This window comes from Ornithodoros turicata, chromosome 6 (assembly GCF_037126465.1).
Source record: "Ornithodoros turicata isolate Travis chromosome 6, ASM3712646v1, whole genome shotgun sequence".
Classification (NCBI taxonomy): Eukaryota; Metazoa; Arthropoda; class Arachnida; order Ixodida; family Argasidae; genus Ornithodoros; species Ornithodoros turicata.
The window spans coordinates 27591729-27614734 of record NC_088206.1 but is presented as its reverse complement, the minus strand read 5'-3'; the positions used below and the strand labels follow the sequence as shown (position 1 = coordinate 27614734).

Here is a 23006-nt window from a genome sequence, read left to right as displayed (position 1 = left end):
GGTCGCTTACCACGCGATGGAATCACGTTCATTCTTAGATCAACATTCGGTGAATAAACCCCACGGGTTGCCACGCGAACGAAGCTGGACGGCTTGCTACGTGGTCGAACAGACAGCGGACTTGGGCTCAGCTAAGCGAGCAAAGAGCTCTTCTTTAGCCTCCCGGAAAAGGCGGCTACGTTTCTTCTTGTGTGTGCTTACTTCTCCCATTGGACTTGCGGGGAGTTGTCTGTGAAAGCAGCGAAGGCTCCTGCCGGTATGGCAACGCCCCTTGTGCGCGGTCTTGACGGTTCGTGGACAGCATCGCCGACCTTTGCATCCGAACAAGATGTGGCCATCTTGAAAACAGCTGGCGTCCACCCTATCCCAGTGGCCTGGGTCCCCACCGACGGTTCGAGGGTCCGACTGGGAAACCCTAGGCTTCTGCACTCGCAAATGGAAGCCATGTCATCATCATACCGCAATGTGACTGAGGTCAAGCCTTACTCATCGGGAGGCGTCTTGATCCGTACAGAAAGCCTTCATGTTGCTGTCGACTTCCTGTCGTGCTCCGACTTCGGGTCTTCCGTGGTGACGTCGTTCATCCCCTCTCATCTTGTCTCGGTTAAGGGCGTCATTCGCGGCGTGGACACCTCACTTGCGGTTGGAGACCTTATGGACTCCTTCTCCTCTGTGCATGCCATCTCCGTGCAGCGTTGTTCTAAAGTGGACGGGGAGCAGCGCATTTCCTTGCCCACAATCATCGTCTCATTTGCTGGCTTTACGCTTCCTGCGGAGATCAAAGTATGGCCTCTTATATCTTTCCCGTGTTCTCTTTTACTTCGCGCCCGCGTCAGTGTACCAATTGCTATCGCTTCGGTCACGGCGTTCGTAGTTGTCACTCCAAGGCTCGATGTCGAAAGTGTGGAGGTGAGCACGGTGAACCCTACTGTACGTCTCCAACGGTCACCTGCTGTCAGTGCCACCAATCACATTTTGCGGATTCTCCTTCATGTCCGGCTAGAGAGTCCGAGCAATGCCTCTTGTCTGTTATGGACCAGCGGCATTGCTCGAGGCAGGATGCCATACGGCTGGTATCTGGGCGCGGCGCATCCTATGCGTCCGCAGCCAGCTCCGCTAGCACTGTCCCAGTCGCCCTTAATCAGTCCTTGCTCATTGATCTCATCAAGACTTGTGTCACGCAGGCGCTGGAAAAGTTCTTCAGGCTCTCTCATACCCACCGCTGCCGTCACTACTGCCTTGCAGTCGACTTCGGTGGCGCCGGCTGCTGACGAGCCTCGTCCGCAGGAAGGCGCATCCGGTGTAGCCTGCACCAGCGTGCAGCTGCCGGATAGGCTGTTTCCTGATGCTTCATCTCTTCTTTCTACTGACGACTCTGAGATGGACCTTGCGGGCCCCTCGCCTTCGGCTGAAGGTCGGGCAGGTCAGCTTTCTCCATCGTGTAGAAGACGAAAGAGGCGGAAACGCAGGGATAAGGCAGGGAAGCCTGAAAATGTTCTGATCCAGCTAGTCCAAACAACAATCGTCAATGACTCTCAGCCTTAGCGTTATTCAGTGGAACTGCCGTAGCGTGTTATCGTCTCTAATTGACTTGCACCTTCTTATTGCCTCCAATTCTCCTCATATTGTCCTGCTACAGGAATCCTGGCTTCGGCCTAACGACAATTTTATTAGTCCTGGTTTTCATGTATTTCGTCTGGATCGTTGTTCCGGCTCCTCTTGAGGTGGTGGTTTGCTAACGCTCGTTCGAAGCTCTCTACCGATTCGCTGTGGGGTAGCTTATACCTATAACAGTCACATAGCAGAGGTACTCGTTATTTCCATTGCGGCCTCGCAGGGTCCGCCTGCATACCTCTCGAACATGTATTTGCCCAGAGGTTGTGTGCCTTCAGCAATGACCGTACTGGATCATTGTCTGCTCTAGTGCTCCAGTGACTGTCTAGTTGCTGGTGACCTTAATTCCCACCACCAGTCCTGCGGAGCATGTACCGATTCTCGCGGCAATCGTCTCTCCTCCTGGCTCGCACGTAGGAGCTTCTCAGTGGCAAATTCTGGCTCGCCCACATTTTTCAGAGGAAGCCATCAGTCCGCCATAGACCTAACCTTGTCGGCGGGGAGGTGCTCTGTCTCCTCCTGGTCCCCTCTCAACCACGGCTACTGCAGTGATCACATTCCGCTCTACTTCATATGCCATACCCCTCTGGCTCTTTCAGGCCCGAGCTTCTCTTCCTCTATCTTCATCAACCACCTGAGGGCCGCCACGTTCTTGGCTGCCCGCCTGCAGGATCTCGCCGTGGACTAACCGCCTTCCGGTATAGATCTTCTCTCGGTCATCGACGGAGTCCATTGTTCCGTGTTTCTCCAGCTCCAGCTCTATGCGATGCCGGTCAGCTTTTCCAGGTTAGCCTTATCGCCCGCTGCTCCACCTCCGGATACCCGTGTCCGTGTCGTGCCCCTATTCAACCCTAATCGCGCCAGCCTCCCCCCCCCCCCCCCCGCAGTCCTCTCCGCGCTCCTGGACAGTCACGTTAGTTCACCGATGGCTCTGTCGTAAATGAGAAAGCGGGCATTGGCTTCTTCATTCCATCCATGGGCGTGCGCAGGAGCATCCGTCTCCCTGACTACATCCCGATCTACTTTGCAGAGCTATTGGCTCTTCTGATGGCGCTCCAAGCTGTGCCGTCCTCGCAGAGTCTAGTCTGCTTCTTCACCGACTCTTTGTCCCTAGTCTCCAAATTAGACAGTGGCCGGAGCTCGCATGAACGTGACCTGCTTCTCGCATTCTCTCCCTCATTCATCCATGAAATTCTTCTGACGTGGGTTCCCGGCCACTGTGGGCTTTCCGCTAACGAAGTCGCGGATTCTCTTGCGCGTGCCGCCCCTGGTTCCTACGGTTCTATACGCAATGTACAAAAGGTTTGACAGCCTCCGTAGAGCTGCTGCCCTCCAACAGCAGCTCCGCGCGCGGCCTGAGCTAGCGCACCTGGAGTTTGGCTGGAACCCTCTCCCTTGTGGTTCGCGGCGAATGGAGGTTCTGCTGACGCGTTTTCGCGGTCGCGTCATTCAAATGCCTCCATAAAATTCGCCGCTCTGTCTCTCCTCTTTGCCCTTATTGCCAGCAAGACAAAACCATTCAACAGTTTTTCCTCCACTGTTCACGCTAGTCATCCCAACGCGCCATGTTCCTGGCCGTCCCGTTCCGTGCCCAGGATATCCCACTGTCGGCATCTTCCATTCTGTCTTTTGGTAGATTGCCAGGTCGTCATTCAGCTCCCCCGCTCAATCACTTTTATTCAATCATTTCATTCATCTCATCCTCTCATCGTTTCGCATAACCGTCACTAATTGGGCCCTCATGTCACGATACGTGGCCAATTGCCCCATGCTATGCACCACTGCGGAGGGAGACGAAGAAGATAAACAGCTCATCTGCATCCTTCCTCTCTGTCCTGTCCTATCTTCTAAAATAGGCTTCAGGATGGTGGTCGGCCGCAGGGTGTTCAAGTGGTAGTGTATGTGTCCTCACAGGCCCCAAGTCATTACATCGACAGGGTCACAGTTCACGACCTTTTCACCAAAGTTATTTCCACGAAACCTTGCACTGCAGGCCGTCCGTTGTGACATCCATTATCCGGTGTTCGCGACTATCAATGATTAACGAAGCAATTACGCCCTGAAATACGTCCTACTGCCAAGTAGCACGTCAACACCATAGGATATTCATGTCCATGGAGGCTACCGCCTAATCGAGCCATCGTCATGAAAAAGTCGTGCGAGCATGTGCTGCACTGCGAATGTTTTTCGCCTCTGCTCTGTTCCACCCATCAACGAAAAAATCCGTGACTGGTGTATGCGAGGAGAACCGCGCATTCAAGAACAACGTCTACGGCTGCATTCCGACCCATACCCAGAGATGCGCGCGAGGCTGCAGAGATAAACTAAAAAAAATGCCAATAAAACCGTTTTTCCCCATGCGTCGGAAAATTGCCCAAAATGTCTAATCCCGAAAGTAAAAACGAACATACAAAGTTTTGGCAAAAGGTGTTGTATAAACGAGGTCTAAATTGCCTCTTTAATCGTTTCACTAAACTGGTACCCTATTGTTTAAGCGCGAGTTAGTCTGTTGTACCATGTATTTTTCATTTTTTAGTTAGACAAAAAAAATCCAATTTCTTATTTATATTTTGAACGACGGTACTCTATAAATTGTCGTCGCTGAACAATGAAAAGTTACTTTATCCCTTTTTCTTTCTATTTTTTTTTCAAAGCTTCCTCAGAAGAAAGTTTGTGAAAAGAAAACCGTTCTTGCATATCAGTATTAGGTCCAAATTACCTAGAATTCTCCACATAACAACTTTATGCAATTGCTAAACTCTACTTAATTCTTTGCGCTAACGGTTACATTGGCAAAAACTTGTTAAAATTCGTACAAATAATATCTATATTTGTAATTTGTATTACATTATGATTTGTTCTCAAATGTTCGCTAATCTAAGTCATGCTAAAGTGAAACTTTCTTGTTTTTTTTTGTTCTTTTTGGAAAAATTGTAAAAATCATAAAAATCTGAATAGAATACAAATCTAGATATTATTTGAAAGGAACCGGGTCACGGTATTAATGTAACTGTATAATCCAAGCCAGGGATAATGCAGAAAGAAGACTCCTCTCTGCTTTTACGATGTGTCGCTTCCAACAGCATCAGGGTGGCCAATTAATTGAATTCAATACTTGAGAGATTCTGGCCCGGAATATCGGAGAACAATAGGACATGCACTGAGTTTGACGATAGGGATGCAGCTACTTCTATGGGATGCAGCTACGCATGTGCACATACAGTTCGGTGACCGGGTGGGGTGAGGTTTTTCTCTTTTTATTTTTAATCTTTTATTTTTATTTTTCCTTTGTGTGGGGTTTATTCATTTAGGAGTTCTTTATGAGAGTAGCAGAATTCGTCAGGTGACGAATTCTGCCCCTTTTTCTTCCCCTTTTTTACATGCAAACTCAAACTCGAACTTTCCGGAGGGGACACAGGGATCCGTTAAAAAGCGGACGTGTGAATAACCACGTGAACCTCGCCAACTACTCTGTGCATCGTGGAGTTCCACAGGGAAGCATCCTCAGCCCGCTCCTGTTTTCATCCTGGCACACCTCCCTTCTCTTTTGCCCAAGCATACCCATATCACGATCTATGCTGATGACATTTGCATATGGACCTCTCAACGCGCCGTGATGCCATCCAGCGTCGTCTGCAACATGCCTCATTGTGGCGTATCATGCTGACCGTGGGTTGTCTGTCTCGCCGGCTAAGACAGTAGCTATGACATTCACGCGCCGCTCCTTCACCAAATACCCTCTGCTGCTAGCTGGCTCTAGATTGAACTACGTCTCGCACTATCGGTAACTAGCCATAATCATTGATAATGATCCCCTATCTCCCCCTATCTCCTGTTACTGTTAATTCAAACCTCGAAATGTGCTGGGCCACTGTCTCCTGCGCCCGTGCTAAGTTACTCCTAGGAGTTTGCTATCGCCCACCTGATCTGAGCTCCTTTGTTTGTGAGTTGCATAGTGTACTGTCTAGTCTAACTGAGCGTTTCCCGTAATCTTCCGTATTACTGCTTGGAGATTTCAACTTTCCGGTTGTCACGTAGTCCCGGGAACGTTGTCAAATGAGGTTACCGCCTACTGAGCGTGATTTTCTAAACACATGTCTCACTTTTAATCTTGAGCAATTGGTTAAGGTCCCAACAAGGGTATCTATCACTTCATCTAGTATCCTTGACCTTGTCCTGTGTTCTGCGCCCAGCCTTATTTCCCCACTTTCTGTGTTCCATGGCCCTAGTGATCATAAATTCCTGTCTTTCTCTATTCGCGTTACTTTGCCCCGAATGCGCAGTCGTAGAAAGCCTCTTAAAACTACAGAGCTGGTAACTATACAGCGATTAATACTTCACTGTCATCCTTCTTTGATGTGTTTGTTGCCGATTTCCACTTGAGGACCATGGAGCAAAACTGGCGTCTTTTTAAGGCGAAACTTAAGGAACTGGAAGATGTACATTTACCTACATTCTATGTCACTTCTTGTCCCACGGTCCCTTGGTTTACTTCCAATCTAAAGCGTCTTCGCTCAAAAAAGAAACATTTATTTCGGCAAGCCAGATTTTCTGGGTCTCCCCTCGCATGGGAAAAATATCAGACTGCCGCGAGAGAAAATTCTAGGACTGCGTACGTGAGGCTAAGACACTTTTCTATCGTAGCACACTTCCCTCCCTACTTAGGAATCAGCCCCGTAAGTTCTGGCAGCTGATTTCGCCTCCTCTCGAGACTGGCTTTTGTTTACAAGATGACTCCGGTTCGCTTGCGGGGAGAAACGGTTGCTCGACGGTCCTCAACCAATACTTTGTGTAAGTATTCACTAGGGAATCAGCTATGAATGTACCTACACCTCCTTTGTACAATTTCCCGTCTGTGGAGGGGATTGTCATTAGCTACACTGGCGTACTTAAGTTAATTGAAAATTGTAAGGTGTCTTCTTCTTGTGGTGTTGATGGAATTACGTCCAAATTGTTAAAAAATACTAAACATATATCCGCAAAATTCTTAACGTTAATATTATCACAGTCCCGTTTCACTGGTGACATACCATCTGACTGGCTGATTGCTAAGGTCATTCCAGTGTTTAAGTCAGGTAACAAAGCTGACCCCAGAAACTATAGGCCTATCTCACAAACCTGTTTGCCGTGCAAATTCCTGGAACACATTATAGTGTCACATTTAACTTCTTTACTTCAGGAGAACACCCTTTTCTTTCCCCTACAACATGGGTTTCGTCGCGGTTATTCTTGTGAAACTCAGTTGGCTGGACTGACTTTGCGAAGGCTTTCGATCGAGTGCCCCACGTCAGTGTTTTTGCAAAATTATCTAAACTCAATATTGACCCCTTCGTTCTCTCATGGATTCAGAATTTCTTAAGCGGCAGATCACAGTTTGTGACAGCCAACGAGACAGCGTCTTCTCTGGCACCTGTAACCTCAGGAATCCCTCAGGGTTCGGTAATAATCCCTCTTTGATTTCTCATTTTCATCAATGACATCTGTAACGGCTTCTGTCCGTCTTTTCGCGGACGATTGCGTCATCTACCGTAAAGTTTCCACCCTATAGACTGTGATACACTCCAAGAGGACCTTGTACGTATATCATCTTGGCGCTCGGCATGGTTACTCCCTGTCAATACTCAAAAATGAAAAAAAGTTCTGTCCCCCCTTCTCACGGTCCTTTCCTCATATTTCAGGTTATCACTTCGGCACTGCTCCTTTCGTCTGCGTCGAATCTTACAAATACTTAGGTGTAACACTAACTGCAGACCTTTCATGATCTCAACACATTTCCCATATTGTCGCCGACGCTAACCGTTCCCTTCCCAGTCGAAAAAAAGGAATTGGTCCAATTGGACATTTTCCTATTCAAATTAATTGGAATTCCAGTTGTGTTTTTGTCACCCATTGGACTGAAACCATTTGAAATCAATTAGTCCCCCCATTACAAAGAACTGGCAAGCTCAGGCTTACCAATTGGACCTATACTAGCTAAACAACTCAATCCAAATGGTTACACCAAATGGTCCAGGTGGACTCAGTAGGGTCTCCAATTGAAAACAAGTAGCTCTGCCGGGTCTGCCACATAGGGCTACAGCTACGGTTTCATCAGTGAATATCACACACGAATATATGCAGGAGGCAACAAATTGTTGTTTATTTTACGTTCGGACTAGTCTTGTTAGTCTAGTTACTAGTCTTGTCGGACTAGAACTGCTCATTACAAAGTGCTTTACAATGGTCATTTCCAATCGAAAAGAATACAACAGATTTTTATTAAAAAGCTATTAGCTATCTGGCGCAAGGCGATGACACGTCATAAGGAAGGTTCAGATAAACATACATATCTATCGAGTTACTATCACCCAGCTTAGTTCGGATTTGAGAGTTCAGGAAATTCACAACTGTCACAACTGTGCTAGTAGGGGTAGTTGTAGATACTGTTTCATAAGAGAAACACTTGCTGTGCGGTTGTAGTTTCCCATTATAAAACGTGCTGCGCGATTTTGAATGGATTCTAGCATGTTAGTGAGGTTATTGCTTCCGGGGTCCCAAACCGAAGCAGCTTACTCGAGCTTGGGACGCACGAGGGATTTCTGCAGGTGCAGTTTAACGTTTCAGGGGGCCATATAGAAAGTGCGACGAATGAAACCAAGTAAGGAGTTGGCAGAACTGCATTTGAGTGAAATGTGGGATTTCCAAGAAAGGTGAGCATCTATTTGAACCCCAAGGTATTTGTATGAAGTTACGGACTCCGAGGTGGCTCCGTAACTATGACTCCTAATGACTCCATATTATAACTGAGACTATTCCATTTTTTTTTTCTTATTTAGTGCCTCGCTGTGGAATTTGCGGGTACGATGGTATTGAACAATTAATACAACGTATTGAGCAGAGGGAGCAAGCTTTGCAAGTTGATACTGGTAGTGTGGAAGCTAATCATCCGGAGTGGGAATTGGATTTTAATATGTTACTGGATGATGGTCTGTTTGATTCGGATACTCCTACAGACGCCATTCAAAATGACAATTTTGTCGAATTAAACAACCCATTACCACCAGAGCCAAATGTCGATCAGGTACAAGAGCTCTCAGAACATATTAGAGGTGCCCACCCCGGCGTTGAAGTTCCATACCTACCATTCTTTTTAACCCAGTGTGCCTTTGGTGGTCATAATAGATGTTATGTGTTGTTTGCTTCTCCACATAATGACAGTGTGGAAGATCATATCGATTATGTTCTTTTGTACCAGCATGATATAGTACGACTGTTGCAGGATCAGTGTATACCTTTCCGATTTTATATGCGACTAATTTTGCATATGGTGAAAGAAGTAGGTGACAATATCATTTCAGGGTCATTCCACGCCAAATGATCCAAAGGTCCTGCTCGACCCCCCGCACTTCTGGGCCAAAAAATTATCGTGGATACACTATGGTATTAATAGACATTTCCCAAAGTTTTACTGGGGAATGTTGAGCCCCTGTCATTTAACGCGGGGTCAAAGTTTTCGGTAAGCACCAAAACCATAGTACGCTTGAAATAATCGGACGGGTGCATCGCTCGCGTTACACGCATAATTATGGTGCTGAAACAGGCGACTGGGTTCGGAAAATGCGCTGAAGGTGGAATTTTTGGGGAAATTTTAACTTTTAGTACCCCAAAAAGCCCCGGCTATCGACGCTTTTTTTGCGACTTTGCGTTTTTTTTTAAATATACTTTCTATAACAGCTGGAATTCTTGAAAACCTTGTGGCCGTTCACGAGGACCCATTCTACAAGCCTACTGGTTTTCAAAGCCGTCAATGCAGTAGTTTTTGCCATAATACACCTTAAACCTGGCGATTTTCGCAAAGTTTAACGTGTTTATTGCCAATTTTGAAAAGGAAGCGGTCGTCATACAACAGTCATCTGGTATACATTAGGTAAAGGAGACTCTCGGCCAAAACATATAAAAAAACTGAGGAGGTACTTTTTGATAAGCGCGAGAAAATATTTTTTTCGCTGAATATACTACGCGGAGGCGCACGGACTCTCCGCTGGAGGGAGAGCGTTGGTGTGCATCCCGGGCCAGGCGCGCTACAACGCGACAGCTCAGATACGTCGCTGGTTATCGCACGATGCCAAAAACGATAGTTTGGACTTGTGGGCACCGGCCTAGTGCATGCACAAGGTACTGCCAATGTCGCAACAAGTAAGGAAACTGCCTCCACCAGTATAGCAACGCGAGATGGATACTTTGCATTATAAAACCGACCGAAGCATATAGCCGCGTGAAAGCATTTTTGCTTACACCTTTATCTTATCATTTTCATACGAGTTGTACAAAAGCAAAACGTCTGCAACGCAAATAAATGGCCGTGCTCAGTACCCCAGTCTGCGCAAGGAACCCGATATGACGCCACATAGTTGCGTGCACCATATACGTAGTGTACAAAGTTGAAAATTTATCAGTGGAAAGGGTTGTTTTCCTGGTCCTCCATTGACAGTTGCCTGCTTTTGGAGACAGTAGCCTGCGGTGCAGGGGCAGCACGCCACAGGCTCTACACGGTGCTCAGCTTTGCATATGCCGCCAGTTTATTGCGCTTGTAAAACGGAAAGTAAGATTTGGAGATAGCGGCTCTAGGGGATATACAAATATCTCTGGAATGCAAATCCCAACGACACGTGAGCATACGTGTCCTACGTTTTATTGCTCTGTGGCAGACAGAAAAGACCCTTGGGACGGCTTGGTCCATCACTTGGCGTATAAATTGAAATCACTGAAATACCACCACTGCGAGACAAACCACCAATCAGAGTTCCTTTGAAATCTAAAAAATTCGCTCCGTACTGAAGAAGGTGTCATCCTAATAGATTTTGCCGAAAACTACAGCTTGGTCCTACAGGGCACCCCCAATCTTTCTATTGGGATCAAGGACAGGCCAGCATTCATTCGATGGTATTTCACAACCGCTTCCCTCGTGATATGAACTTGCGTCACCATACATTCGTTGTGATATCACATTGCTTACGGCACGATAATAGAGAGTTTTAGCAGACCGTGGATAACGTGGCTAGTGTCTCACCGTATCAACCGGAACTAATCAGTGGATAAGATTCTGAGTCACGCACGAGTGCGATTGGTTCCGATAGAGACGATAACTTTATCACCGGTATACTAAAACTCACTAATGCCGCGTGGTCTATACGTTTCAGCCAGAGCTCACACGCAGAATAAGAGCAGACCATCTCCATGTACATAAAACTCGCTACTTCACGGACGGCGCAGGTTCGCATTGAAAAAAAAATGTTTCGTCAACCTCTGTCACCACTACTCGTATTTCAGCATAAGTGCATCATGGCACTTTTATGCGACATCCCATGGGAAAGGGTCGTGCGATGGAGCTGGGACTCTGAAGAGGCTTGCTGCTAGAGCCAGCATTCAGAGGCCTTTAGAAGGTCACATACTGAGACCCGTTGATCTGTACAGCTGGGCAGATAAATCTCGACGCCATTACATCGATCTGGGTGCTGGAGGAACAGGTAGTGCGGCAGCAAGGGGCGCTGAAGAATCGCTACGACAGCGCAAGGGCCGTGCCTGAAGGAGGGAGGTATCACCTCTTCGATCCCGTTAGCCGCACTGAAATCACCGTGAAGACAACATCCATTTCCAACAACATCGGGTATTCCGGGTGTTCAAAGAACATGCCGGAAACGCGGAGCCGCCATCTACTACATCAGCTGTGCTGAACATAATCTTGAGCGACTTAACCGTGCTAGTATGCTGAGCAGGGCCATTTACTTGCGTTGCAGACGTTTTGCTTTTGTGTAACTCGTATGAAAATGATAACAAAAAGGTGTAAGCAAATAAGCTTTCAAGCGGCTATATGCTTCGGTCAGGTTTGTAATGCAAAGTGTCGATCTCGCGTTGCTATACTGGTGGAAGCAGTTTCCTTACCTGTTGCGACATTGGCAGTAGCTTGTGCATGCACTAGACCGGGGCCCACAAGTCCAAATTATCGTTTTTGGCATCGTGCGACAAGCAGCGGCGTATCTGAGCTGTCGCGTTGTAGCGCGCCTGGCCCGGAATGCACTGTCCTTGCCTGTCCTTGATCCCAATAGAAAGATTGGGGGTGCCCTGTAGGACCAAGCTGTAGTTTTCGGCAAAATCTATTAGGATGACACCTTCTTCAGTACGGAGCGAATTTTTTAGATTCCAAAGGAACTCTGATTGCTGGTTTGCCTCGCAGTGGTGGTATTTCAGTGATTCCAATTTATACGCCAAGTGATGGACCAAGCCGTCCCAAGGGTCTTTTCTGTCTGCCACAGAGCAATAAAACGTAGGACACGTATGCTCACGTGTCGTTGGGATTTGCATTCCAGAGATATTTGTATATCCCCTAGAGCCGCTATCTCCAAATCTTATTTTCCGTTTTACAAGCGCAATAAACTGGCGGCATATGCAAAGCTGAGCACCGTGTAGAGCCTGTGGCGTGCTGCCCCTGCACCGCAGGCTACTGTCTCCAAAAGCAGGCAACTGTCAATGGAGGACCAGGAAAACAACCCTTTCCACTGATAAATTTTCAACTTTGTACACTACGTATATCGTGCACGCAACTATGTGACGTCATGTCGGGTTCCTTGCGCATACTGGGGTACTGAGCACGGCCATTTATTTGCGTTGCAGACGTTTTGCTTTTGTACAACTCGTATGAAAATGATAAGATAAAGGTGTAAGCAAAAATGCTTTCACGCGGCTATATGCTTCGGTCGGTTTTATAATGCAAAGTATCCATCTCGCGTTGCTATACTGGTGGAGGCAGTTTCCTTACTTGTTGCGACATTGGCAGTACCTTGTGCATGCACTAGACCGGTGCCCACAAGTCCAAACTATCGTTTTTGGCATCGTGCGATAACCAGCGACGTATCTGAGCTGTCGCGTTGTAGCGCGCCTGGCCCGGGATGCACACCAACGCTCTCCCTCCAGCGGAGAGTCCGTGCGCCTCCGCGTAGTATGTTCAGCGAAAAAAATATTTTCTCGCGCTTATCAAAAAGTACCTCTTCAGTTTTTTTATATGTTTTGACCGAGGGCTTCCTTTACCTAATGTATACCAATTGACAGTTGCATGACGACCGCTTCCTTTTCAAAATCGGCCATAAACACGTTAAGCTTTGCGAAAATCGCCAGGTTTAAGGTGTACTATGGCAAAAACTACTACATTGACGGCTTTGAAAACCAGCAGGCTTGTAGAATGGGTCCTCGTGAACGGCCACAAGGTTTTCAAGAATTCCAGCTGTTATAGAAAGTATATTTAAAAAAACGCAAAGTCGCAAGAAAAGGTGAGCCATAACCGCGCTTTTAACTTGATTTCTCTGAATCGCGCCGCCCTCGGCGATCCGAACGCCGACCAGCTGCGGGAGAGTACCGCCTGGAGGCAGCGCGCAGCGCGCGTGCACACTGTCACTTTAAACAATCGTAGTGTCACCGAAAATCAAATACGAATCTCAATTTTCTTTCTGTGTGTTAGGAAAGGGTTCCTGCGCAACATATAAAAAAATCGCTGCAACTTTTTGATGGCCATTTTTTGCTAGCGCCGGCTGAAATACAGCTAAATCGCGATACCACCTGTGGGATTGTTACAATCTGCTTCTAGCATATTAGCTCTAGAACAATGAACATGGTATCAACAGATAGGGCCTGTAATGACGAAACGAATGGTGTAGGTTTCATTATTCTCCGATAAACTGAGTCAGTACAGGAAGGCTCCGAAAATCGGCGTTTTTCGCGTTTTCTTGTGACTTTGCCATTTTTTACGAACAAACTTTCAGTTACAAATGGGTAGGAAGAAATGAGTGTATTGTCCATGTAACAGTGAGCAGCTGAAACAAATTGTGCCTCTTCGAACCGCATAGTTCTCAATTGAGAAGCCGTCAAAGTAGCCCGAAACGACTGGGTCACATATCAACCAGTTTCTTTCTCCCCCTCTCCCTCGAAAATGGCTGAAGTTTGGGGTTTAAATATAGGCGCATTTTTCGTCATTTCCCGGCCCCTGAAGAATGTGCTTTTTTTTAAAAAAATGGAAATGGTCAGGTTCCTTGCTTGGTTGAAATTCGCTGGAATTAGCCCCCTATGATGTCGGCCCAGGACACACAAGTGACCTCTGGACATGGACATGGACAAGGACATGCCGCCACATCGGTAAGCATATCTTGATTCGCTGAGGACGAAGAGCGTACGCTATTTCTCTCACTTCTCACCTTGAATCTCAAACTTTAATCATATGATGAAAGGTTGGAAGTTCGACGTTCCCTGGCACTCCGTTCTCTGTGTTACTTTCGTCGTCTTCGCTGTTGTCATGTACCAACCGGCCCCTCGTCTGCGTCTCTTATTTAGAGTGTCAGTGGCTGTTACAGGTCAGTGGCAACAGTTTTCTATCTCTAACCAACGCAAAATAAACTGCACGAGTACAGAGCCCAATGATAACGCCACAACCGTCCATGAAGCTTGAGTCGATTTTCTTTTTTTTTTTTTGTTCGGGGGCCACGCGGGCCGCCATTTCGGCACCCCTGACCGACAGTAAATCTAACCGGAGCAACATCGAGGTGCGGCGACACGTGCTCACATATATTTTTCATCCATTACAATCAGTCAACATTATAATCGATCACAGTCAAGTGCACGGTAATTCCGCCAGCGTAGCGTGCAGCAAATAACGTCACTACGTTCCTTATAAGTACAGACTTTCTCGAAGAGGAAGGGGCATTTATTCTGAGCGTGAATCTCCATGCATGACGGCTATTCAGATGCCCAGAGTGGTCCCATTTGGCGCGCACTCCGTGGTATTTTAATAGCGGATTGGAAAGCGGAACGGGCGGTGCCTGACACCAGGGAAAATCCCAGCCGACGGGTGACGTCAAAGGCGCCGTCCGTTGCCTCCAACAACTATCCGGACAACTCTCCCTCTTGTGGATTCACACAATACGTGCGAGGAAGAGCACGCCTAGACAGTTCCGCCATCATAATGAGCCCCTGATGCAATACCAGAGAGTACGCATTACTGAACGGAGAAGAAAAAAACTTCAAAAATGCGCGTTGCGTCGAACCGAAAAATTTACGGCTTCGGTTCAGGATCACTTTCATGAATTTTGGTTCGTTTCGGTTTAGTTCCGTATAGCGCAGAAATAATGGTTCGAAATGGTTTATTCGCGTTCATAACGGTACAGGGCACTGCAGTTAAAGTTGTACCAGCATTCTCTGGTAATACGCTGGAGTGTACGGAACAGGGTCCAAGCTTTCCACAAACACACTAAGTCACTCAACAGCGTTTTGACATTAAGCATCGATTTATGCATAAGGAGCTGATGAGAACGCACCTTACACCTTACATGTAAATCTACGCCCAATAATTATTACTATTATTTCGACGCAAGCGGAAGATGTAAGAAAATGTTAGTAAAATAATGAGTACATCTTTATTAGTATAGTACCTACTATTTGTGGTGCACAGATTGCCACCGGCCTACATTAGGCGAATGAAGGTCGCAAAGAAAAGCAAAGAAGTCTTGTACTACAAAGTTAGCAATACGACTTACAGCTGGAGCATGAGTCAAACACAAAGTGTATGACGAAAAGGATTACGAGCATCGTGTACCACATTCGCATGTAGATGAAAATTTGAATAAGATTTGCAGCGTAAAGGCAGTTTAAGCTCTCGTATTAACTTTCTAACTGACTACTAACTTTCATATTATCCTATGTAATGCCTCTTCTGGGGCTCTTCAGGTAAATAGATGAAATGAAATGAAATCCTTGTTTAAGCGCCTTACAAAAAAAATAATAATAATGACAACGTTGAACCGTTTGGCGAACCGGTACTTTTCATTTTTTCCGGTTCAGGATCGGTTCCAAGATGGCAAAAAATAGTGGTTCGGTTCGGTTCTGGTTCGGAAAAAAATAGCGGTTCAGTTCCGGTTTTCGGTTCAGTTTGGTTCGACACTCTGGTTGCAAATAGTAAGCAAGATTCAGTTTCTGCGACTATAATACACAAAACGATAGCATACGCACCAGCAAGCGGCTCCATCAAAGGGCCTGCCAGTAAAGCACCTTTTAAAACAGCTATAGAAATGTATTGCGTGATATAGCGGGATAAAAACAACGGTGGTTACGTCACCGTAACCACAGCAAGTCTGTAGAGACTGTCCAACAAAACCTTCCGTTTTGTTCACGTCGTAAGTCCTGTGCCAAGCCAGATGCGGTAAATTGGATAATGCGTAGTTGTTCTCCGTAATAACCAACACGCATTTCGATATGTGGTGCATAAGTGCCAGCCTGCCTTTTTGTAATTATTTTCTCACATTCTCAATATATTTTCAAAAGTGAAATCTTATTCCTTTACGTCAATGTACAGCACGCCAGCAAGTGACGTTGGCAGGTATTGTGCCTTTCTCATCCTACAGTTTCCAAGTGCCATCAAGCCACAAGTAAAGTGTCCTCCCCTCGACAGTTGCGCTGAGCGCTGCAGCCATCGTCGAGTTCCGCCAAAGAACGTCCGACGAAGCGTTTGTTACGCCCTGTACAAACTGATAAGCGTACCTTATAAAACAATCAAAAGAGAATGAGCTCGGCACGGGTATGGTGGTGAACTATAGCAGGGGTGAGTAGTGGAAATGAGGATCCAGGCATCCCGGTAGCAGACCTGCCACCTCTCCCGACTTATCCGGAGGATAAGTTAATTAATTATTATACCGTTTTGTAAGATTGTACCATTGACAAGCAAGTCTCTCGGAAAACGGAGTTTCCCCCTCTATATCTCTAAATGCCTGCTTTTGGTCTGGCAACACAGACGTAAACGTCAATCTCAAATCAGCCCGATTGCCATCAGCATCACCGCCGTTTTCTGGAGAGCTACTAGCACGTCTATATTTCTAGTTTCCGTGCAACGAGGCTGCCTTTGCAGTGCTTTTGCCTCGCATATCACAGATCGCGGCTCCGTGTAAGCGAAAGAAGTACCTACAAGCGTTTCTCAACCTAATTCGGACGCGTGATCGAGTCCAGGAAAGAGCACCATGTGTCCTGCACCGTTTTTGGCTGCGACATCAGCATTCCGCTTGGATTGAGGACCGACGTTGTTACCCATGTTACGTCCAGGAAACACAAGAACCATCTTAAAGGGTCTCTGACCAGAAGCTGGAGAGCCTTTTCCGCAGTGGCTACCGATAGAATACACAAAAGCAACTTCATATACGAAAATTCATGCCTCAACGCCTCGTAGTTTTCGTAAACTCGAATTTTGAACATCGCGGTTCACGCCGACGCTGGCACACCTAGCGTCAAACCTAGAAAACGTACGCATATATAGAAAACTCATCTGGTCATCCCACCGGGATGACGTCAATCGCCCATGCAATCAGCGCGCAGAATGCCGTCACGTGATCGAGCACTACAACAACAACTTTCAGCAAGAACCAACATTTTTACGCCGATATACTGTTGTCACAATGTCTGGAAATAAAAAGTATGTATATACTTCGAAATCTACGACCTGTTTTATAACTGCGATAATCTAATTAGCGACTTCCGTGGAAAGAGGAGCTACGAGGCTACGAGCTACGACGACTTTCGGGATCCAGCGCGCTATTTCACTGCGTTAGCGTAGTGTGTGTATTTCCAAATTTTCTTTAGTTATATCTTTTGGAACAACGACCAATTTATCGAGGTACAGCCCTTACTTCATTTGACGTGCCTCGGTTGTGTCGTCAAAGCGAGATTATTCGGCGGGCATTCAGTTCCGTACTATACTGCGCGTTCAACCGCAGCGGCAGGTATGGTTGGCAGCGGATTTTGCCAATCGTATTTGAAGAATGCAGACTATGAGACGGACCCCTCAGTTTGAGTACAAAGAACCTCCGCCTACAGCAGTCCGCAGTGCTTTCCTTGAATCTATCTTCCAAGACTGTTGCATCTGGACGTGACGAGGTTAGTGTCTTCTGTATAATTTATACAGTGATTACTCTCCTTGTGAGAATTACGTTGTGGCATGCAGATGTTAGGAGACCATTTACGCAACAAAGCAAAATACGGATTAAAGAAAATTGAAGTTTACGCACTAAATCAAAAGATTACTGTACAATTCCGAGTGTTGTTGAATGCAGCCATGCCAATTGCAACATTCATGCAGTATAGCAGTATGCAGCCATGCAGTAAGCAACATTCACAGTACGTAAAATGAAGCTGTGTACTCCGCATCTAGATGTAACATTATAATTGTCACAGCAGTGCGCACCAATGTAGTTCATGACTTCCTTGGACAAGATGTGGAACCAAATGTTGGAAATACAAGGCAGGGATCAGGTACAAGTTTTCTTCTATTTGCTTTCCTTATAATATGCAGCATACTGCACATAGTAAAGAAGGGTTCTGGATTCTAAACCAACACAGTTGAAATCCTTAGTTTACCCCAAGCTGTACTATTGTTGTCTAATCTGGGGAAACACCACAGAGGGCAACTACGATAAAATTGCAGTGCACAAAAAAAGAAAGAAAGAAAGCCTGGTATACGACAACCATGTCTACAAGTTGTCTACAGGTGCAATGTGCTGAACCCTCGTTGCAGAGAGGCCCACCAGGGGTGCCACTACAATCCATCCATCCAGCCCCTCAGCTCCTTCAACACATGCAAAATACAGTAGACAAAGCGTTCACTTGGAAATCAGACATTTACACAAAATTGCCTTGCAAATTCAGGATCTTTTAGCGCCATCCCAAACACTTGCCATTACGGTATGAAATCTATCACTGCACAACCTTACAAGGTTCCACTGCTACGGACGAACTACCAGAAATCAGCAGAAACTGTTCCTCTTCCGAACAATTTTTTTCAGCTGATTGGAAATGGCCTTCCTGTGTCCAGTTTCAAAACAGAGTTACACAAACTTGTTGAAGTGTTATTAGAGACAGTCCACTCTGTTATGTATTTTTTTTGTGTGTGTGAAAATGTGGACAGCTCGGTGCAATTGTGTATTTTATTTATGTGGTTGTGATTTGCTGCATGCTCGTAGTGGTAATATCTGAGTTATCGCATTTATATGGCTTTTTTTTAACAATGTTAGGGTGATGACTTCATGGAAGTGGAAGGAACAGGAGAGGAAGACATCTGGCAATGGTCATGACAGTTGTCCGTCAGGTACGAGACCAATTTTTTTTATAAATGTGGCATATAGAGTAAAGTTGTTACTAACAAAAAGTTTTTTGTCCCCTTAAAAGGAATCTACAGGTGGTGAGCATGCGTAAGGAATTGACATATCTCAATACAACTTAGACCTGCCTGTTGCACATGAGATGTGTGACTCTACTTAGACGCACAAGCTTCTGCAGGTTCGATGCATGTATATTTTGAAACATGAAAGACAGAGTGCTAAAAATATATCTGAGGTGAAAAATTGAGCAGTTCACTGCAGTAATTCTATCGATATATTTTCAGCATTTTGGGAAAAATTTAGTGATGGCAAGATTACCTGTGTTGTACTGCCAGACCATCTGCTATTGGAGTTCCATGTCCCAGTTATTATATATAATAGCTGTTTGAGGTTATTACATATTTATTATGCAAGTTTTGTGCCTGTGAGTTCCTGTAAATGTGCTCTGCGGTGATCATACTGGACAGAGAGCTATGCCTGTATAATAACAGTGACTAATGTTCTCCTGTCCATAAACCTATTCCTAGGTTACATCTGCACCCTTGGAAGTCACTGGAGAGGCGTGTTCGCTTAGCTCAATTGGTAAGGGCCCTGGATCGGTAATACAGAAGGTCTGGGTTCAAGGCCTACTACTGGCTAACCTTTCCAGTGACTGCTTTCTTTCATCATTCATTTCTTAGGCACTTGATGCTTTGTATGTATTTGCCTTTTCTATGTGTTCCAGTCTCAGAACATCAACTGCCATGTTCAAAAGAACTGGAATATGGCTCTGCAATCTGGAACCCATCCCAACATCTCTTAATCGACAAAGTAGAATTTGTACAGAACCGCACGGTTTGTTGCTCGTGGTTATCATCCATTTTCCAGCGTCTCAGCCATTAAAGCCAAACTCTTTCTTACTCCTTTGATTACCAGATGAAAGGTATCAGGCCTGGCATTCTTTCGTAAGTTATATTACAGTCACACTCCTCCCCACCCCACTTACTGTCAATCCCCTCACAAGTTACTTCCAAGACTTGATGACTCGCACAAACTACTTGCTCCACCTACACAAACAAAAAAAATCCTCTACTCTCCGCACCAGCTGATGGTGTCAAACTGGAATGACGTTCCTGCCCACATAGCATCAGAACAAAATGTATCGTCATTTATTTCCAAGTGCTATGAACGTTTTCAGATCGAATGAATTTCTTTGTGGTGAGTGAACAAATTTTGTGTACATCATTTTGGTATTTGTCCTTTTTGGATAAAAAACCTCCCGCATTTATGTAAATCCCTTCACAAGGGTCTTTAGGTAAACAAATGAAATGAAGAACTTCGTGATACTTTCATAATTGGAGCATTTTTAATGCATATTTTAAAACAGTCGCTGCTAAAAATGTGTCAGACACCGTTACAAAGGCTGCCGTCTGTATCAGGTGAATCATGATTTTTCCCAGAAGCCCAATAATGTATAACGATGCATCACATATGCTATTTTGGAGCAATCTCTGCAGACATATTATGAAGATATTATCTGAGTGCCACAATAAACTATATGAACCACATTTCATGTTACATCATCTTTGACTAAAACATGCCTATTTGAGTATTCGAGCAGCCCAAGATACAAAGCTTGGTTCCTCAAGGTCTACATCCTACTCGAACTGGGTGTGCACTTTGCACACAAAAGGAAGATTGAGAAGGAAAAAATGGCTAGGAAGCAAGCGAACTGGGATTTTACATCATGCATGGAAGATTGAGGTTTTCGATAGCCAACTTGTGTAGTGAGCACTTCTGCAGGACTGAGAGCAGGAACCGAGGTCACACACAGGGTAACCTGCATAACAGTCTGATTTACTTCCACATAACGATCATTAAAATACTTGAGGTGCCTAAACAATACTGTTTGGGTGCTATCAGACAGTAAGAGTTCGAACAACACTTACGACATTGACTGAATGGGTGGACAAAAGGATGCGTCAGAACAGGATTGGATTTGTGTCTGTGGTGGAATTGATAGCCCAATGTAATTCTTACCAGGCAGAGCAGGCTGATGAGATGGTGCTTTGTGTCAGGGGTCAGCACAGTGGTTTATCCAGAATCCCAAGCATGGAGGAGTGTTGAAAAAAGTTCGGGGGGAGGGGGGGTCATTATTATAGTTGCATCATTAGTCTACAGCTGAAATTGCAAGGGCACCCCCTGTAGGGGGTACTTCCACCTAGTATGTTGGGTATTTAAAGCATGTAGTAGTTACTATGGGAAAGGCTTTGCGTATCCTGTTCACCGCGCAGACTGGTATAACGATTCTCTTGTTTTTTTTTTTTTTTCAAGTTTGTGCAACATCCATCTCACGAACTGTTGGTATGTAGTGTACGTATCTATTTCCTGTATGAGACACGCAAACTTTGAACAAAGCCAAAGTTAGAAGGACGCCCAGTATTAATTCAGCTGCACTCTTTCTGAATAAGTGACGAACAATAACGAAAAGTTCAGTAAAACTATTTTGTATTGAAACCAACCAGCATGATTGTACATGAGACACGTACGCTTCTTACTTGTGAATATGAGCGCTAGGTTCGTGTTGCCCTAGAAGTTCTAAATATGCTACTCTAAGAGCAGCTCCTTGCAACATAAGCACTCGACTTCTTTCGGCATTATTATGCAATGAACCACTCCGGCCCCTTTACACGGCGCCGTCAAACATGAAATTTACACAAACTGTTCATGTGCTTCATCGTGATGGATGCTGAAAGCTCATCTAACAGTCTGTCGTTGGAACTTCCTCTTCATGCTGAAGTCGATTCGCGGCTCAACATTTCAAAAGCAAGGCCTCCAAACTCTGCTGCACGTAGCAGGTGCCTCTCAGCTGCTGAAAGGTAGCTGAAAAGCTGACTTGTCGACTCCGCTGTGCTTCCGCGTCCATATTGAAAAAGCACCCAGCAATACGGAAGTTGCGGAAACCACCGGAACTTCCGGTGTGGACTTTCCACCAATAAACGTCGCGGGCGTTTGACGTCATACACATGGGAAAACCACTGCATAATAGCTAGAGTTTTGCGCTGATCGCACGAGTTGAGGGCAGAAATCGAAACCGCTTTTCGGCTCCTTGTTTGGAATAGTTGGCGGCTCCGCAGAGACGAAACGTTTCAGTTGTAACTTGGAGGCACCATGTAGGTTCGTTATCCATACAAACAAAGACATTGAACAGGTTCTGGTCAGAGACCCTTTAAACGCCAAGCAAATAGCACCAGGTAGGTCAGTTTTTTCCGCGAGCAAGATAAGGACTATGATGTCATCCGCGCGGGCTCCCTTGCTCCGTGTTCCCGACGTTGCAAAGCGGTACGCGTGTGTTCGAACTAAGACGACTGCAATTGTCGGTGAAATAAGAATATATGCACAAGAGCGGATGATAAGCGCGCTGAACGGAAAGTTTTTGGAGTCGCTGTCTGTTGACGACAGTGACGATAGAGATGCACAACTGTACCTGATCGTTCTGACGTATTATGCCAACTACATTTTGAACTACTTTTTAACTTGCTTAAAAACTACTTTGTTTAAAGTCTCTGGGAAGTCCAGATGTGCTTTTGAAGTTTAGCCAAATTACCGAGATAATGCTTGTCATTATATAAATATGGCACAGCAATGCTAAGTGTGAGGGGCACTTCAGCAACGTGAAGAAAACAAGAACAACAACAACAACAACAACTTTATTGTGAGATGATGAATGGGCAAAACAAGACCGTATTTTCGTGCCTTCATGTCATTTTGAGAAAATGTCGCGGTCCTTGTCACTGCCGGCTTACCTAGGCGGTTCGCAAAGTCGGTTGCCGTAAAACCTTTGCAGTAATAAGTTGCGTCTTGATGAACTGCTGGGGTCAAGTCTACTACCGTTGAGTGAGTAAATAAATGTCTATAAACATCATCTTTCTCCTATATAAAATAGCAAGTCCATTTCCCAACAAACGTACCCCCAACACCCACCCGGTTTTGGAACCTCCCTAATTCCGTTTTCTCCGAGTTGGCAGGTCTTCGGTAGGAAACTCTTTGCTCCAGCTGGCTACATCAGCCCGCGCCCGAAGTCGCAATTCCCTACCAAACAATGGCGAGCATCCAGAGTTCTAGGTTTATTGCGGAATAGAAACAAAATCGGAATGGTTGACGATGAAGGCTGGACGCTGAAGGGATGAAGGCTCAGGGACCGCACAGCCGGAGAATCGATGGCGTGGAGCTTCGCATCCCTTGTTTTTTGTC

General features: G+C 45.7%; 1 protein-coding gene and 1 long non-coding RNA gene across 2 annotated transcripts in view; one reads left to right on the top strand and one right to left on the bottom strand.

Annotated features, from left to right (window-relative positions):
• The window catches only part of LOC135396485 (major facilitator superfamily domain-containing protein 4A-like), a 184948-nt gene that overhangs the window by 25859 nt on the left and 136083 nt on the right, over nt 1–23006 (bottom strand). The gene's annotated exons all lie outside the window — the stretch shown is intronic.
• On the top strand, nt 1220–13972 carry LOC135397768 (uncharacterized). Its single transcript, XR_010423733.1, has 5 exons — nt 1220–1423; nt 6280–6405; nt 8218–8303; nt 13723–13776; nt 13869–13972. It is a non-coding gene; the product is annotated as an uncharacterized LOC135397768 (long non-coding RNA).